The sequence below is a fragment of the Martes martes genome, assembly GCF_963455335.1.
Source record: "Martes martes genome assembly, chromosome: 4".
Taxonomy (NCBI): Eukaryota; Metazoa; Chordata; class Mammalia; order Carnivora; family Mustelidae; genus Martes; species Martes martes.
In genome coordinates this window covers 48,616,564-48,636,821 of record NC_137891.1, presented here as the reverse complement: position 1 = coordinate 48,636,821, position 20,258 = coordinate 48,616,564, and the positions used below count along the sequence as shown (strand labels likewise).

General features: G+C 37.0%; 1 pseudogene across 1 annotated transcript; it reads right to left on the bottom strand.

Moving 5' to 3' along the window:
- Positions 1–215: 215 nt before the first annotated feature.
- LOC308341589 (small ribosomal subunit protein uS2B-like) lies at positions 216–1,067 on the bottom strand (annotated as a pseudogene). The gene has a single exon. The product of its transcript is annotated as a small ribosomal subunit protein uS2B-like (transcript).
- Positions 1,068–20,258: the final 19,191 nt, after the last annotated feature.

The window sequence follows — 20,258 nt, the reverse complement described above, 5'->3', positions numbered from 1 at the left end:
ATTCTAATGCTACATAATTTGTCTTACCTGTTTCTCAAAGTCTTCAGCTTTGGCAGTGTTGTATCTTCCAACACTGGTGACAAAGGAAAATGGATGTTAGTGTGGCTTATTGCTTTGTGAATTATTCCAGTCTTATTCACTCTGGAAGGGAAAACAGTTTTCCAAGTGGTCTTTTTTTTTTTTTTCTTTAAGAAATTATTTATTTTTCATCAGCCTTATTTCCACGTTGTTTGCCTTTGTGGAAGAACCCTTTCAGTGGCCTGATCAGTGGGAGAAGCCTTCAGAAGCCGGCTGAGCACTCCAGTTTTCAGTAGGGAACTGCTGAATCAGCACAGAGGGTGCCTGCACGCCTTCACACCAGTCTCGGACTTCAGGTGGAGTACCGGTGAACTCGTGAGCTGGAGCAGTCCATTCTCCTTGAAATTCCTCCTCAGTCACAATCTTGCCAGCAGCAGCCCGCTCTTCCTTTTCCATCTCTTCAAGATCTCTGTAGAACTAGAGATCAGGCGTAACTTCCCAGGAGTGTTCACGGGAAATGGTGCCACACAGGCATAGAACTTCCCAGCCTAGTATCCACCACATCAGACCCACTGAGTGAGCCCCTTTGTTGTTGCAAAGGATGGCCATGTCCACACAGTGCTGAGGAGAGTCTGTGTTACACAGAGCGACAGTAGGCAGGTTAACATAAGATGCCTCTGTGAGAGGCTGGTGGGCAGCCCTGGGATCAGTAACCACGGGAAGTCTCAGCTCCCAGAGGCTGCTGGATCTGGGTAGTGAAGTCTACAGGAACGAAGCGGCCAGCAGGAATAGTGGCTCTGGAAGCAGCACGGCATTTCAGCTCACTGGCCAGTATCCCTGGATGATATGAAATTGACAAGAGCCAGGTTTTCAGGGGCAACTGTGGTACAAGCTGCCAGCAGGAGCTTCTCCCAGGTTCTCTTCAGATTTATGATAGAGATGCCATCACATTTCCTTTTGTAGATGCACTGTTCCATTTGGAAATCAAGGTTGGTGCCAGCTGAGTGGGTTCCTGATGCAAGGAATTTGAGGACATTCTCCTCCTTCATTTACAGGACTTGGGCTCCCGATATTGTGAAAGATTCCCTTTAATTTAAGACAATGCTATAGGGACCCCTCCCTGTGTGGTGTGGAAAGCCCAAGTGGTCTTTTTTAATAAGTAAACTTATTTGTTATTGAGTTTAGTAAAGTTTCACTAACTGCCAGATTGAGTAATTCTTGACTTCGAAAACTTCTGAAAAAAATTGCAAAAGTTTGTCCTTATGTTTTGGATGCTTAGTTTTTTAATGTCTTGCTAATCATGAGCTATCTCAAGGCACAGTGTATGACACGAGGACCTTCATTAACAATAACAACAAAAAAATCCACACTTCACATAGTTCCATCATAACTTTGAACCCAAGGGGAGGTGACTTTTTGTTTTATCTGAATAAATCTTGTTTAATACTGTAATTGCCAAAAAGCATGTTCACAAAGAAAAGAGTCACAGCTAAGATTTTCTTTTTAGTCCAATTGTTCTTGTATTATTAATTTTATCTGCTGTTCCTTTGAAGGATTTTTTAAGTCATTTGTCCATTTCATGAATGTTAGTTTAGGTAGAACTTAAAACAACCCAGATAACCTCATGATGAAGAAATGGGAGGAGGTGCCCCATTGTTCTGGGGAATGCAGTTCCCACTACTTTGCTTCCATGTGATACGAAGTTAAATCCTAACACCAGACATTCACGAGCTACAGACTGTGATGGCCCCTTGTCAATCTTTTTAATTAAATGTTAGGAAGGACTCGTTTCTTTTAAGTTATTTTTAAATAACTAGACGTTTTAATATTTTCTTCCCAAAGTACAATGGACAGCCTAGTGCTCCCCTGAAATACATATACCTCACTTTGGAGTAACTGTTCTAATGTTTGGTTGAGTGAGAAAACATGCTAACGCTTTGGACGATTTCCATCTGCTGAAGCCCTGAGAGTCTTATTATCTTGAGCACCAGAATGTATCATTTACTGTTTGGTATTATTTTCATTGTAAGTATATTTGTCTTGTCTCCTAAATTATAAGTAACCGGAAGTCATGGTATACTCTTTTCTTTTATTCTTCACATTACCCAGCACAGGCCTTTGTCTAGAAGATATATGATATGTATGTTTTCTTGTGCTAAATGTTTAGCTTCTCATATGCTATTATCTTGTTTGCCTGAATTACAATTTCTGTAAGGGCAGGAGACTTATTGTTCTTCTTTGAATTCCCCACATCTGCCGTATAACTTACATGAACCTCCAATGAACATTCGTTCACTAAAACCAGATAACAAAATAGATTTGACTAATAACCTCATTTTACACAGAAATTAAACCAGTAAACTATGGATCATGGCTCTAATAAAATTCATTTATTCTTTCACTCATTCATCCCATCAAATAATGTTTTCTATGCACCACACATTAATTACAACTGTGGCATAGCAATACAGAAAGTGGAGAACACAAACTAAAAATATGATAAACACGCTATATAATCACTATGTAATAATCCATATTGAATAGAGGCAAAAAGAAGCTGTTACACACTCTCATAAAACTCTTCAATTTTATATGTAACATCCAATGTGGTTATAAATTATTTATTCAATATTGGTCTGTTTTCCTCACTGGAAAGTAAGTCCCACTGAGGCTCAGACCAGGTCTGACTTGTTACTACTCCACCCAGGGGTGTAGCACAAATACTTGCACATAACCAAATAGTCAGTAAGTCTATCTTGGATGAATACATAGTTGAACGTATGGGCAGAAAACCAATACTGACAGCATATATTTTAAAATCCAAAAATAGGGAGAATTATAAAACAGAAGATTAATCTTTTATTAAAGACAACTTGAGACAGACAAATTGTTCAAGAAAAGTACTCTATGAGTAAATTAAAAAGAGTAATTTAAAAGATAAGTTTCTGTTGGATTTTGACAATGGCCGCAAGTTCAAGAATTCAGTAATTTGCTCAACAAATACGTACTGAATTCATATGAAATTTCAGGCACTGTACTGGGTGCTGGGATGCAGAGGAGTAAGATAAACTTGTTCTCTGTCCACATGGAATTTACAGATATGTAGAAGGTACTAAAAGGCATAAAGATTATTTTTCCAATATGTAAAATAAAACAAAAATCTCTATTACCAAAAATAATTGCATATTTTATAACACAAGCAAATACCTAACAAGTCTTTGATTGTATTTTGGCATACATATGTATTTTGGTTACATATGTGTAACTTCAGTTCCCACATTATGCTCTGTGGTTTCCTGTATAATCAAGGCTTTTCCGCATTCTGGATCATTGTTCATGCTTTGCTCCTTGCTGGAAGACTTTCCCACTTAAGGCCTTCATTTACTTCTCCAAATCTACTTATCCTTTAACATTTCTGGACAAACACAGCCTCCAGTCACCCTTTGATACCCCCTCAACCACCTTTGTGTGTGTGACCATCATTGTACTTACAATAGCATTTATTTGTCTATCATGATTTGTCTCTTTTCTGAACTCTAAGTGCCTCCAGGGCAGAGGCTAATTTTCACTGATTTTGTATTTATAATGCCTGGTACAGAATAGATAATCAATAAATGTTTGTTAACTGGAGCTGAAACTCCTGCTCTCTATTTTGAAAGAGGTATCTGTCTAATATAAGAGTAGGACTTCACCTGACAGCGTGTATTTCCAAGCTTTCTTTAAAAGGCATTCTACAATCTACTCGTCATCAGGAAAAATCATAGCTACAAGCATTCACAAACCTGATTTCATTCTCATTTCTTTTCACCAACAACTTAAATCCACATGAGAATTTGAGGCAGAGAATGTAACGTATCTTTACCATTCTCATCGCATAAAATCTATTTATCTTCTTCAAGCACTTCAAGTACTAAAAGACTGCATAATAAGCAAAGTCACACTTCTTTTTTGGCAAGTCTTACGTCTAAAATGCTGCTAAAGTGCTACAGGGGAACATTCTCTGTACCATTACCACTCCTGGGGTAATAAATGAATTTTTCCAGAAACACAATACAAAAAGAATTATGAGTGTATGAAAATACCATCTGTGAATATTATCTCCGACTTGGTACATCAGATGCATAGTGAGGTATACATAGTGAGGTCCCTTCACTGATTAATTATTACATTGGTATCTCTGTATTATCTATTGTCACAATAATGTTTCATAACAAACCACCAAAACCTAGTGTCTTAAAATAATAAACATTTATTTAGTTCACTAAATAAAAAATACAGGTTGTTGATATTGAATAGGTTTAGCTGGAAGTTTCTTCTGATCTCATCTGGATTTTCTGATGTATCTGAGGGCTGGCTGGCAATTCTATGAACCAGGATGGCCCAAGCTCAGATGCCTGAAACAACTTAGCCCTATTCCTCATGTCTGCCATATCTTTCCTGCAGAGCAGCTGGACATGTTCTCACAGCAGGGCAGAGGGGAAGAGTGACTAGGGCCAATCATGCAAAAAGGCAACAGAAATGCACATGCACCTTTCTTTTTTTTTTTGAAGATTTTATTTATTTATTTGACAGGCAGAGATCACAAGTAGGCAGAGAGGCAGAGAGAGAGGAGGAAGCAGGCTCCCCGCCAAGCACAGAGCCCGATGTGGGGCTTGATCCCAGGACCCTGGGATCATGACCTGAGCTAAAGGCAGAGGCTTTAACCCACTGAGCCACCCAGGAACTCCCCAGCACATGTACCTTTCTACAAAGCCTCTGTTTGTGTCACGTTGGCTAACATCCAATTGGCCAAAACAAGTCACATGCCCAAGCATAGAGTCACGGTGAGGCAGAACTTTAAAGTTATAGGAAAAACATTGTGGATTCAAAGAAGTCATTAAGTGGGGTCATTAATACAACCAATCTATGGGCCCCTGGATTCCTGAACCTACCATGATATTACATTGAAAAATTGCATGACATTTCTGTATAAAGAATTCTGGATACTTCAGAAAGTAGAGTTTTCTAAGAAATATACTACAGTGTTTTATTTTTTTTTTTAATATTTTCTTTCTTTATTTATTTGAGAGAGAGAAAGCGAGAGCACGCACACGAGGTCGGGCGTGCAGAGGCAGAAGCAGGCTCCCCGATGAGCAGGGAGCCTGACGTGGGGCTCAATCCCAGGACCCCAGGACCATGACCCAAGCCGAAGGCAGCCACTTGACTGACTGAGCCACCCAGACACCCCAACTACAGCGTTTTAAAGTTTTGAATCTTATTTGGAATTTGGCATTCAGTTTCACAAAGCTATAGGTTTTTAAAAATAAATTCTCCATCGGATATACTTTTATCAAATATAAGGGTAAAGGAAAACTATGCAATAATAGCAATTATAAACTACAACTGATTTTGTGAAATCCAGCAAAGTAAACCTGTTAAGACAGGTAATACAAGGGGTCCACTAAAGAAGGAAATCGGATGTAACAGAAAAATATTTATTTAACCTACAAAGAGAGTGTGTACGTGCACGTAAGCACATGCACATACACACATGAAATATTAGAGCCAAAGCTTCCAAATGAATACTGAAAAAAAAATTGCTTAAACTAGAAAATTAGACTTTGCAATACTTTACGAAAACAATGCATTAGTTAGGTTTTTCTGGCAGCAAAAAAGCCTTATGTAGGTAACTTCTGTGGATACGGAAGACCTATGCAAAACAATCTCTCAACAGTCATATGGTCAGGCTTCCTGAAAAAATGAAATGCCATTCAAGATCCACTGGTGCTCAGTATCTCTGTAACTACAGTGATCCAGCGGGGGTCCAGTTTACCCTGCTGTCCCTCAGCAGCAAGAAAGAAAGTGCTTTCTATTCTAGGTTCTCTCCCGTAGAGCTAAACTTACCTCTGCTTCTGTGATGACTGTTTCTGTCTCACTGTCACTTCCCTCTACCTGTTTTTACTTTTACCTCTTGACTTCTGATTACTGTGTCTTTCTATGAAGACTCTCTGTTTCCATGTCACCCGGCTACCTGTATCTCTCTCAAGAGTGTCTAATTCTGCCATCACTTTTCAGGAGGATGTTGGCAAAGTTTTTATTCCAGGCCATGTCCTAAGCTACAGGCTAATTTTTAAATGAGTATCTTTGGCTCCAGAACCCATCATTGTTCTGCTCAGCTATTGTCCAATGTTAGTGTTATTGGGCAAAAAAAAGGCCCTCAGTTGAGGCCGTAATTATTCCATGCACTCTGCAGCCTCTCAGAAGAGGGTAGCCTATGTGTCAAGGGCCTTCAACAGATTGTTGAAAACAAGAAAAGAAGAATCCAGGAATGCAAAGATATATCACAATAAGGTAACCTATTAATACAATCCTGGTATGTGTTTTATTTTCAACACCAAGCAATTCTCCAATTCTCAAGGGACACTGACAGAGTATCTGACAATTTAACTCAATTCTGAGATTATCTACCTGGAGATAGCATCAGATCCCATAGTTTATGAGGCGAGCCCTATAAGACTGCCCCCTGCTCCTCTACCACTGCTGGTCCCAAGTCCAGGTTGTCACCTGTTTTTCTAACCTGCTGGCTAGAGATAGGAGGTTCCCAGAATTCCCTCTTTGGGTTTGATTAATATGCTGGAATGGCTCACAGAACTTTGAAAAACACTTCATCAGTTTATTATAAAAGAATATCTCAGGAGTTGCCAGATGGAGGAGATGCATAGGGCAAGGTGTATGGAAAGGGATGTGGAGCTTCCATGCCCTCTTCCAATGGACCACTCTCCTCAACTCTTCATGTGTTCACCAACCCCGAAGCTCTCCAATCCTTGTTCTTTGGGTTTTAATGGAAACTTCACTGTATAGACAGGATTGACTAAATCATCAGTCATTGGTCATTGATTCAACCTTCTGCCTCTCTGGCCTTCTCAGAGATCAGGAGAATGTTTTTGTTGTTTAGTGCAATCCCAACTGCAAACCTGATGAGTTTTTTTTTAATTAGACAAAATGACACATATAACTGATAATAACCATTATGTGAGAAAAAAACTAGAAATTTTGAAAATGAAGAGTAATGACGAACATTTCCCTTAAAGGTAGCTTGTACGTTCCCTTATGGTTATGCTTTGTGATCTGTGTCAGCATTCTGTTGTGAATGCTTAGTTCATGTGGTTCACGTTTGTGCTTTACCTGTTGTTAAGCATTTGGTATATTAACCCTGCTTATAGGTAGTAAACTATATACTATAGCTATAGTAATTAAAAGTGTGATATTAATGATTGCAAAAATAGAAAGACAGATAAAAGGAAGAGAATAGATGGCCCAGAAATAGATTATCGTTTAATGAAATGGAAAAAAACTAATTTTAACATTTCGCACTAGTATTTCTCTTGGGAAAGAAATCCTATTGTTGAGAAAGATATCTTAATATATTGCACAAGGGTAAAAGGTGAGAGCCTCGGGGCATAGGCTGGAAGAAGATAATGGAACAAAAAGAAAGACGCACTACTCTGCCCCAAAAATTAAAAATGAAAAATTTGTATGAAAAGAGAGTAAATAGAGGAAAACTCACATGCTTGTGGAGAGAGGTGGCCAGTGAGAAATTCCTGGCTGTAGACTGGCTGAAGGCTTTTTGACAACAGGGAGTTTTTAAGATCAATGTATTTTTTTAACTTTTCTTTTTCAAGTTTTTATTTAAATTCCAGTTAGCGTATAGTGTAATATTAGTATCAGTAGTAGAATTTTATGATTCTTAAGATCAATTTTAAATTGTTTGTATTGCTGCATGAAAATCCCCTTTGTCTCCCTCTAACTGTCAATGAAGAATGCTGCACACAGAAGATAAGTCTCACCAGTGAGGTTATCTTTTTTAAGGGGGTGGGAGTAGTGAGAAGGAATCCAAAAAAAAAATCTTGCGATTCATGTCTAGCGTGAAGCAGAGAAGAGGCCAGCCATGTGGGATGAGATGTATGTAAAAGCAGAAGTTAATTAGAAGCTGATTCACAAAGCCAGAAGAGACCATGCAAATAAATTCTTTTGGAGATTCAGAGAATTTGTAAGAGGGAGATTGGATTTCTCATAGGATGTTGACTAAGGGGTTGGAGCCAATTTTATTTAAATATCAAAGGGTAGGCCAACCTTAACTGACAACTGGGTTCAATAGTACATGTGGCAATTCAGCCTGTGATAATAACAATTTTTAAAGTTGGCATTATGAATCAGTGGGAAAAGGAAGCATAAAGAACCACCTTTTATTATAGGTTTACCTAGGGAAGGATAAAGTCCTACCTTAGAGTTTAATCCGATAATAATTTGTATAGTCAAGGGATCATCATTAAGAGTTATTCTGCCTAGGATCTACTCTATGCTAGGCTCTGTCTTAGGCACTGAGGATACTGTAGTGAACATAGTAGACAAAACATCAGCTCTTAGAAACTTTTCATTCTAGAGAATGGAGATAGCCATTTTTTTAAGCAAGGGGCATACATCTTCGTGATGCACTATTTTTGGTATGCTGAAAAATGTATTTTGAACTCAGAGAAAAATGGATGAAGAGAATTTACATGGTCAGCAAAATGACATGAAAAACTACCTCAAAGTAATAGGGGAGATGGCCTTGAAATGATGGAATAATTAATTTGTGTATTTTTAAAACGTTTTATATATTTATTTATCTAAAAGAGAGAGCGCAGTCAGGGGGAGTGGTAGGCAGAGGGAGAAGAAGGCTCCTTGCAAGGAGCCTGATGCAGGGCTTGATCACAGGACCCTGGGATCATGACCGGAGCCAAGGGCAGATACTTAACCAACTGAGCCACCCAGGCATCCCTAATTTGTGTTTTAGAACAAGGGTCAGCAATCTTATCCTGCCACGGGCTAGTTAATAAATATTATAATAGATATGGCTTTATTTAAATAAATAAATTTATTTAAATAAATATGGCTTTGTATACCGTACAGTATATGTTGCAACTACTCAACTCTGCTATTGTAGCTCAAAAGTAGCCACAGACAATACAAAAGAGAATGAGCATATGCCTGTCTTGGTATAGAACTTTACTTACAAAAATGGGTATCAGTTTGCCCCCCATAGTTTGCCAACCCCTCCTCTAGAGTTAAGATGCCTGTGCTCAAGTTTGACTTCATCTGTTACCGGATGAAAGACCTTGTAAAAGTTACCCAAATTCTCTAAAGTTTGTAGTTCATAAGAGGAAAATGAAATAATGCGTATAAACTAGTTTGTTGTGTTTTTTTTTTTTTTACAGTTCCTGGCTCATAATAAATTCTCAAAAACTGTTAGTCACTATTACTAAATTAATGTTTTAGGTATGTATTTATAGCCTCTGATAATACATTTTGTCCACATGTGTGCATACTTGTGTTTGGCTGTATATGCCTGCATGTATGGAAATGTATGTTTGTGTGAGATTGATCATATCCATATCCATGTCCTGGGTTATAAAATAAGTTAAGATTGTGTAAATGACACTGATGAAATAGCCCCCACAACTGAAGGTATTGGAGTTTTCATGGCCACAGTAGACTGAGTAACAAGCTCACCTCACCTTCTGAGACAATTCTACTAGACTTGGAGGACCAAAAACTAACATGAATGGAACTTCTGGGGCCCCAGAACACTACTCTAGATTGGAAGACTTATGCTTGGGAATTGCACTGCTTCAGGAGTAGCAGTAGGGAAAGACTGGATATTAAAGTAAAATTAACCCCCTGAGTTGAAGAGAAAGAAAATATAGTTTGGGAAGATTACTAGACTTCGTGGAATAGAGAACTAGAGAGGAGAAAACAACTTGAAGAAAAGATATTGACTCCTGCACGGTGACTTGAGACTGTTATTGAATATAATTAACACATGCATAAGTTGAAACTCTTCAAGGCCGGACAAAAAAATGGACCAGGGAGCTATAAAATGAATGATTCTCAAAGTTCACAAACAACTTAGAGGTGTTTGAGTCTGGCCAGCCAGATTCTATGAGCCTTATTGAATACCCAGAGTATAGTCTACTCTACATCAGTTCACCAAAAAAAGCTTAAAAACAAGACTCAAAAGAACCTAGTTGATTATGAAGAAACCTATCTAGAATGACAAATTTTGAAATTTAGCATTCTTAAAGAACAAACAAAGCAGCACTCGACAAAGCACACACTGACAAGGTCCAGCAGGCAGCAAAAAATTACTAGACATGCAAAGAAGCACAGATATGTTTCTCACACCAGAAGAATAATCTGTCATAGAAAAAAAACTATGAAACAATATAAATGATGGAATTAGCAGACAAGAATGATGAAAGTGTTATTATAAACATGTACAAGAATTTAAAGGAAAAATAAATATAATGAAGACAGGGAAGATATTTTTTAAAATACCAAATGTACTTTATAGGGTTGAAAAATATAATACCTGAAATAGGAAATATACTAGATGGTCTTAATAGTAGATTAGGTACTACAAAAGAAAAGTTAAACTCAAGACAGAGCAATAGAAACCACTCCAATGGAGTGCAAAAAGAAAAAAAAAGTCTCTAAAAACAAACAAATTAAAATATCAACAACAAAAGGAGAGCCTCAGTGACCTATCAGGGGAAAAAAACTAAACAGTAATGATGTAATACGTATTTAATTGCAATATATGCAATTGGAGTCCCAGAAGGGAGATCAACAGGAAATAGGAAAACAGCATTTGAAAAAATAACAGCCGAAACTTTTCTAAATAAGATAAAACATAAAAACCCACAAATCCAAGAAGCCCAATGAATCTCATGGAGGATAAACCACATAAAGGTGTGTACTAATCAGATTACTCAAAACCACTGATAAAAAAATTTTTTTAAGGAAACAATAACAACAAAAAAGGAGTAAAAAATCTCCAACAACAACAAAAAGGTGTACTACTACAGCGAAACAAAAATGTTAAATTATTTCAGACCTTTCATCAGAAACCGCAGGCCAGAGGACAAAGTACAACATCTTTAAAGAACTGAAGGAAAAAAAATAATCGAAGTAGAATTCTTTATCTAGCAAAGAAATTCCTTAAAAAATGAAAGTTAAATAAAACTTTTTTGGACAAATAAAACCTGAGATAATTATTACCAGTAGAACTTTACTACCAGAAATATAAAAGGAAGACCTTCAGGCTAAAGGAAATTGAAATCAACTTGTAATCCAGACCCACACAAAGAAATGAATATTATTCAGGGGTGCCTGGGTGGCTCTGTCAGTTAAGGGGCTGCCTTTGGCTCAGGTCATGATCCCAGGGTCCTGGGATTGAACCCCACATCAGGCTCCCCACCCAGTGGGGAGCCTGCTTCTTTCTCTCCCTCTGCTTGCTGCTCTGCCTGCTTGTGCTCTCTCTCCATCTCTCTAATAAATAAATAAAATCTTAAAAAAAAAACCTTACTTGAAAAAAAAACTTTTAGAAATGAATATTGTTGGAAAAATATATATGTGCATAAATATAAAACTTTTTTTATTTAAAAAAATGATTCTTTTAAAGTAAAAATGCTAGTAATGTACTATAGAGGATACAACGTGTAGTACTTAAACTTACCACAACAACAGCACTAAGAAAAAGAAGGGAAAAGTTGAAGTACACTGCCATAAAGTTCTTACATTAAATATGAAGTGGTATAATAGTGTTCAGAGTTAGACTGTGTAAGTTAAAGGTGCATTCTATAAGCCTTAAAACAAACAATAAAAAAACCACTAAGAGCTATAGGTAATAAGTCAGTAGTGGAGATAAAATGGAATATTAGAAAATACTCATCTAGGGGCACCTGGGTGGGTAAGTCAGTTAAGTGTCTGACTTTTGGTTTCAGCTAGGATCGTGGTCTCATGGTCATGGAATCAAGCTCCACGTGGGGCTCTGTGCTTGTTACACAGTCTGCTTGCGATTCGCTCTCCCTCTCCATCTGCCCCTTCCACTCTTGTCTCTCTCTTTAAAATGAATAAATAAATCTTTAAAAAATTTTCATCTAATCCATTGCAATGCAGAAAAAAAAAAGAAAAAGGAACAAGAAGAGATGGTATAAAAATAAAAGAAGTTTTAAAAGACAAATAAATGTAAAGCTAATTGTATCAATAATCATTACATTTAAATGGTCTGAACACTTCAATTAAAAGGCAGAGATTGGGCGCACCTGGGTGGCTCAGTGGGTTAAAGCCTCTGCCTTTGGCTCGGGTCATGATCCCAGAGTCCTGGGATCGAGCTCCTCATCAGGCTCTCTGATTAGCAGGGACCCTGCTTCCTCCTCTCTCTCTGCCTGCCTCTCTGCCTATTTGTGATCTCTGTCAAATAAATAAATAAAATCTTAAAAAAAAAAAAAAAGGCAGAGATTGTCCTGATTGGATGAAAAAATCAAGTTTCAACCAATGCTGTCTACAACAAAACTACTTCGAAATATAAAGATACAGATATGTTAAAGGTAAAATATGGAAAAAGATATTATTCAAACACTAATCATAAGAAACCTGAAGTGGATAAATCAATATTATTATTAATTCAAAACAAATAAGACTAACAGATTATGAAGGAAATTTTGTAATGGTAAAGAAGAAAAAATAATCCTAAATATATATACATCTAATAACAGACCTTTAAAATACATGAATAACTAATAGAACACGAAGGCAAAAATGGTGTTTCCACAATTACAGTGAGAGACTTCAATATCCTTCTTAGTAATTGATAGTAGCAAGTAGATGAAATTCACAAAAGCAATAGAAAGCTTGAAAAATATTATCATTCAACTTGACCTAATAACCATGTATAGAACAATTTTCATTCTCCCCCACAACAGCAGAAAATATACTATTCATGTGCAAATGAAAAATTCACTGAGAAGCTGAGGAATAAAACAAGTATCAATAATTTAAAAAGATAGAAATAACAGAGCACGTTCTCTGACCATAAAAGAATTAAATTAGAAAACAATGACAAAAAGATATCTGGTAAGTTCCTAAATATTTGAAAATTATGCAACATACCTCCTAATACTTCATGGGTCAAAGAAGGAATCACATAAAATATAAGAAAATATTTAGGACAAACAAAAATAAAATATATTAAAATTTGGGGGATTAAGCTAAAACAGTGCCCAGAAGGAAATTTATGCTCTACATGCTAATGCTAGAAAAGAATTAAGGTCCCATGGTGCCTGGTTGGCTTAGTCAGAAGAGCATGCAACACTTGATCTCAGGGTCATGAGTTTGAATCTCATGTTAGGGGTAGAGATTACTAAAAAAATAAATAAAAACTTAAAAAAAAGGGGGGGGCGCCTGGGTGGCTCAGTGGGTTAAAGCCTCTGCCTTTGGCTCAGGTCAGGATCCTAGGGTGCTGGGATCCAGCCCCGCATTGGGCTCTCTGCTCAGCAGGGACCCTGCTTCCTCCTCTCTCTCTGCCTACTTGTGATCTCTGTCTGTCAAATAAATAAATAAAATCTTCAAAAAAAAAAAAAAAGTAAGTTCCCAAGGACAAATGTACACTTTAAAAGAAAGAGCAAATAAACCCCAAATAAGTCTACATATGGCAATAAAAAAGATGAAAGCTAAAATAAATGAAACAGAAAATGGACAAATTAATGAAACCAAAGCTTTGTTTTAAAGAGATCAGTCAAACTGAAAGACCTTTATCTAAACTGATAAAGTAAAAAAGAAGACACAAAATACTAATATTAGGAATAAAAGATAAGACACTGCTATATTCCTACAAATATTAAAGAATAATACAGGAATATTATGAAAAGTTTTAGGTCAACAAGTCTGACAACTTAAATGAAATAGAAAAATATCTTGAAAGACACAAAATACCAAGACCAGTACAAGAAGATATGAAAATTTGTATTTTATCTACAAACAAATTAAATTCATAATTAAAACTCTCACGAAAAGAAAACTCCTGCCCCAGATAGCTTCACCGGTAAAATCTCTTGAACACTTAAGAAATAATAATAAAAATCTTACATAATTTCTTTCAAAATTAGATAAGGAGTCTACATTCCCAAGCTTATTTTATTAGGCCAGACTTACCCTGATAACAAACCTAGACAAAGACATAACAAAAAAAACTACACCAATATGTTTAATGAACTTAGATTGCTTAAAATCTTTAAAAGTTTAGCAAATAAAACCTAGCAGCAAATAAAATGTCTAATACACCATGGTCAAGGTAGTTTATTTCAAGAATGTAAGGTTGTTTTAACATTTGAAAAATCAATCACCTTAACCCATCATATCAAGATGGGTTCATACCGAGATGAATCCATCAATTGTTCATCTCAACAGAGGCTTCCTCCTAAAGCATATGATAAAACTTAACACCCATTCATCATAAGAGCTCTCAGCAAACAGGCTAAGAAGGGAACTTCCTCAACCTGGTAAGGGCATATACAAAAAAAAAAAAAAAAATCTATGGATAACATAATACTTACTGGTAAAACACTGAATGGTTTCCTTAAAGTCAGGGCAAAGGCAAGGATGTCCTTTCTCACCATTTCTGTTCAGCACCCTGCTGGATGTGCTAGTCAGTACAATAAAAGCAAGAAAAGGAAATAAAAGCATATAGAATGGGGGCGCCTGGGTGGCTCAGTGGGCTAAAGCCTTGGGCTTTGGCTCAGGTCATGATCCCAGGGCGCCTCGTGTTGGGCTCTCTGCTCAGCAGAGAGCCTGCTTCCCTTCCTCTCTCTCTGCCTGCTTCTCTGCCTACTTGTGATCTCTGACTGTCAAATAAATAAATAAAATCTTTAATTTTAAAAAAAGCATACAGAATGAAAAGGAAAAAATAAAACTCTTATTTGTGAAGACATGACTGTGTATGTGGAAACTCTCAAGAAATCCATAAAGTATTAGTAAAACTAATAAATTCATTAGCAAAGTCTCAGAGTTCAAGGCCAATATTCAAAATCAATTTAAATATACTGTGAATGAAACATTAGAAGATGAAATTAAAAATAACAGTTATAATAGCATCAAAAGTGTGAAATACTTAAGGATAAGTGTATGCAATACCAATACTATAAAAAATACAAAATACTGCTAAGAGAATTTAGAGGCCATCTAAATAAACTGAGATCTATGTCTGGGGATTGGAAGACTAAATATTGTTAAGAGGTCAATTCTTCCTAAATTGATCTACATATTCACAATCCCAAGCAAACCCCTCAGGGCATGTTTAAAAAAAAAAATTAATGAGTTAACCTAACAATCATACGGAAATGCAAAGAACCTAGAAGAGTCAAAATTATTGTGAGAAAAAAGAACAAACTTGGACTATTTATACTTCCTGATTTTCAAGACATTCTAAAAATTACAGTTAATCAATATAGTGTGATACTTGTGTAAAGACAGACATATAGTTAAATGAAATGGAATAGAGTCCTGAAACTGACATTGAATTTTTACTAAAATTGGCAAAGTTGTTCAATGAGGAAAGAATTATCTTTTCAATAAATGGTGTTGAAACTGTGTATCTATTTGGAAAAGAATTAATATTGACTCTTCCCTCACACCATATGCAAAAATTGATCTTGAATGTATTATAGACTCAAAGATAAAAGTTCAAAGTATAAAATTCAAGAAGAAAGATTAAAAAATCTTCATTATCCTGGAGTAGGTAAAATTTCTTAAATATGTCATAGAAAACATAAACCACAAAACAAACAATTGGTAAGTTAAAAACTTCTCTTCTTTAAAAGACATTGCTAACAAATGAAAATGCAAGTTTATCTGTTTCTGTGTAAAAAATTCTTCAAAACATAGTGGCTGAAAACAGAAATAAACTATTATTTCTCACAGTGTTTGTGGATCAAGAGTTTGTGACTTGTGTGGCTGGCCATTTCTGGCTTAGAGTGTCACATGAGATTGCAACTGTGACATGAGAAGGCAAGTTGCTCTTAGCTGTTTATCAACAGGCCTTAGTTCCTCTATGCGTGGGTCTTTCAAAATACTGGCTTTCTCTAGATCAAGCACTCCAGGAGGGCAAGGTTGATGCTGCAATCTCTTTTATGACCTAGCCTCAGAAGTTACATACCATCATCCCAAGGAGGGGAAGGGGGCTCTACAAGAGTATTGATACCAGGAGGCCAGGATCAATGAGGTTCATCTTGGATAGGCATATAGTTTATATGTGTTTGTATATGTAGTTAGACCACCATAATAAGCCACAATCTGGGAGAAAAGATTTTACACATACATACCTCATGAAGGATTGGTATATAGAATTATATGTAGAATAGACAAAAACAATTTGAAATGGGGAAAGGATTTGAACAGACACTTCACAAGAGAAAATATACAAGTGATCCATAAGTAAATGAAAAGATGCTCAACATCATTAGTTATCAGGGAAATACAAGAGAAAACACAATGACACAATGACCAATATACATCCACTGATGGCTAAGATTAGAAAGGACTAACATTACCAAGTGTTAGAGAGGAAATGGAACAACAAGAACATACATTGCTGGTAAGAATGTAAAATGGTACAATCACTTTGGAAAGCAGGTTGGCAATTTCTTAAAAGGTTAAATATGAACTTCCCATGACCCAGCAATTCTACTCCTAGGCATTATTTACCCGAGAAAAAGAAAAACATATGTCAATACAAAGACTTTTAACCACATGGTCATGGAATCTTTAGTCATAATAACCAAAAATAGGAAACAAAATGTCCATGAATAGAACAAACATTTTAAAAATTTGGCAAATCCATCCATACAATAGAATAGTAGTGAACAGTAAAGAAGGAACATTGATACACACAATATGAACAAATCTCTAAAATATGCCTAACTAAAGAAGCAAGACACAAAAAAGTACATAGTAAATTATCTCATTTATACCAAATTCTTGAAAAAGTAAAATTATTATCCAGTGGCAGAAAGCAGAAAGCCTAGGACTGGGGATAAAACAAGGTAAAGCAGCACCCAAATGAACAAAGGATATGAAGCAAACTCACCTCTTTCATAAGTACACGTGAGAGAGGGAAATTTTAAGGTGCAGGGAAAACAAGTTAGTGCAAGGTTTCTCACCTTTGGCACTATATTGCCATTTGAGTCTGATAATTCTTCACTGCTGCAGGGGTGTGTATGTGGGGTATGTGGGTGTATGTGCGTGTACTGTCTTATGCACTGAAAGAAATGTAGCACTCTCTGGTTTCTACCCACAAGATGGCAATGGAAATCTCTGCCCCTACCTCCCCATCAGTTGTGACAATAAAAAATATCTTATAATATTACCTGGGATGCAAAACTGTCCCCAGTTGAAAACCATTGGGTTAGTGTATTTGTTATCTATTGCTGTGTAACAAATTATCCCCCAAATTTGGTGGATCAAAACAATAAACATTTATTATCTGACAGTTACTTTGGGGCAGATATTTGCGAGTGACTTAGTTGGGGGATCTGGTTCAACTTTTCTAATGGGGTTGAAATCAAAATGTCTGCATCATCTAAATGCCTGACTGGGGCTGGAGAAACTGCTTCCAAGATGGCTCAATCACATGGAGATTGGCAGGAGGCTCAGATCCTTGCTGTCATTTGGCAGGATATTCTGTTCCTTGCCATGTGGACATCTGATAAAGTTACCTGACATGTCCTCATGACATGGTAACTGCCTTCCCCAGAACAAGTGATCTGAGAGAGAGTAGGGAGGAGCCACAATACCTTTTTAAGATCTTCTCTTAGAAGTGACAGTCTGTCACTTCTGCTATATTATACACATTTGAAGCAAGTCACTAAGTACAACTTACATTCACTTGGGAGGGAATTAGTCTCTACTTTTTAAAGGAGGGAATATGAATAAATATGCGGACATATTTTAGAATATGTGGAGAAGGATTCTTTAACAAACAAGCGGGGAAGATCACAGACTACTTAGAGAAAATAAAAAATAGATCATCATTCCAAATGAATCTGGAAGGATTAAATTGTTTAATGAAAAAGGCGAAATCACCAAATAAATAGAAAAAATAAAGATGGATAATGATATGATCTCAGGATGAGAAAGGACTTGTGAAGCATAAAATAACAGAAGACAACAAAAATGGAAAAGGCCAATCATTTCATCTGGGATCAATATATTATATATAAGTTGCCTTTTTTAACTACCCCAATAAGGAAACGAACAATGGACTAACAGTAGGATACCATATTTGTGCGTATCAAAATATACCATGATGACCTGGGCACAGTAAAGGACAATCATATACTCTCAAACAGTGCTGTAGGAAAATTGATAATAACAATATAACAACAGTAATTTATTATGTGCCACATAATTCTAGATATTTTATTTGTAGCAATTCATTTGCTTTTTGCTCCAACATTATGTGGTAGTGTTATACCAATTTTCTGGTTGAGGCACTGTCAGATTAAGGAATTTGGCCAAATCTCATAGTTTGTAGGTGACAGCAGAACTGACTTATCTAATTGTTAGTAGGTGCAGTACCTCAGGCTTACCATAGTTTTAGGGCCCATGAAAATTCTTATATTTCTTTTAAAATCAGAAGGGAATGGCTGAAGAAAATGTTTTCATGTATAATATTAATATATTTGTTTTTATATCAGTGCAGTTATAAGTATAATTTTTTTTTAAAGATTTTATTTATTTATTTGACTGACAGAGACCACAAGTAGGCAGAAAGGCAGAGAGAGAGGAGGAAGCAGGCTCCCTGCTGAGCAGAGAGCCCGATGCGGGGCTCTATCCCAGGACCCCGAGATCATGACCCGAGCCGAAGGCAGAGGCTTAACCCACTGAGCCACCCAGGCGCCCCTATAAGTATAATTTTTAATATTATTTTATGGAGGAAGAGGCCCACAAAGGTAAAGGAATCTGGGACCCATGAAAGTCTGAATGTGGCCTTCCTGAGTGGCAGAGCTGCATTTTGATACCAGGCAATGTGATACCGAAGCCTATGTTCTTTCTGGAAGGCAGCTTGCCAATATGTTTCGAAAGAGCTAAATTTGTTCACACCTCTAATTACTTTTAAGGATTTAAACTCAAGACAACATGTAAGGACACAATGATTTAATGAAAAGATACTTATTTATAATAGTATTCATTTGAAACCAAAGAAATATTTAAGAATGAAAAGCTGGATCAACAATGACCGTCAGTTTAGGGGCCTAGGTAACTATTAGGAGCTTCTGAATGGAACTGAACTGAGGGGAAACTGAGGACTCAGGGGAGCTGAAAGTGAGCCGGAAGTAGAAGGAGGCCTGTAGGCATTCTGGAGATGGCGTGCAGATCTCTGCTGGGTATGTGTGTGTTATATTTGAGAGTGGGCATGTTCTTGAATTCATTTTTAAAGGGAGGGGGCAAACAAAACAGTGAGGAGAGGGCTAGAGGAAACAGTATTCATTAAAACAGAGATCAGTGAACACAATCAGGGAACTTTGAAAACAGTTTTGAAAGATGGAGGGACTGAGCGTGCAAGAGTAAAGTGGCCTTGAAGATCATGTTAATCCTTCTCTTGAAAGTTCTGAAGAACCAGTGAAAGATTTTAAGCAGTGAAGCGACATACTCAGATGCGCATTTTAGAATAATCATAGTGGATATGGTATGCATGGAACCCTGGTCTGAATTGAGTGTAGAAACTGATGGAACAGAGAGTAAGAGAACTTACATTCACTCAAGAGTTATTTATTTAGGGGCACCTGGGTGGCTCAGGTTAAGCGTCTGCCTTTGGCTCAGGTCATGATTCTAGAGTCCAGGGACGGAGCCCAGTGTCCAGCTCCCTGCTGGGTGGGCAGTATGCTTCTGCCTATGCATCCTTCCACTCCCCATCCCCACTTCCACCCTCTCCACCCTCCATCCCCCCATCTCCACCCCCTCCACGCCCCCAGCACCCCCACCCCCAGCTGCTTCTCAGGCTTTTTCTCTCCCTCATGGTCACTCCTCCTCTCAAATAAATAAATAAAATCTTTTTTAAAAGTTATTTATTTAATCTTACAATTATTCATGGGGTGTTGATGCTGTTCTTGGTATGCAATTCTTTCAAGAGCTTAATTAGGATGGAAAAGGAATTAGAAAGGTTTTAAAGTCAAGGAAAAATTTAAGACAGAAAAGAATTAAAACATGATCGTGCTGAGGGGGGCACAGGAGGTAGTGGACAGTAAAGAGGTTCGCTTTGGAGAGGAACAGGGACACCCGGTCTTTGAGAGAGAAGGAAAACTAGTAAGCTTGGGTGTGGATGTAGGTAATTTGTGCGGCTTGGGTGAGGCAGTTGGGCTAAAATTGTAGAAAGCTGTGCTTGG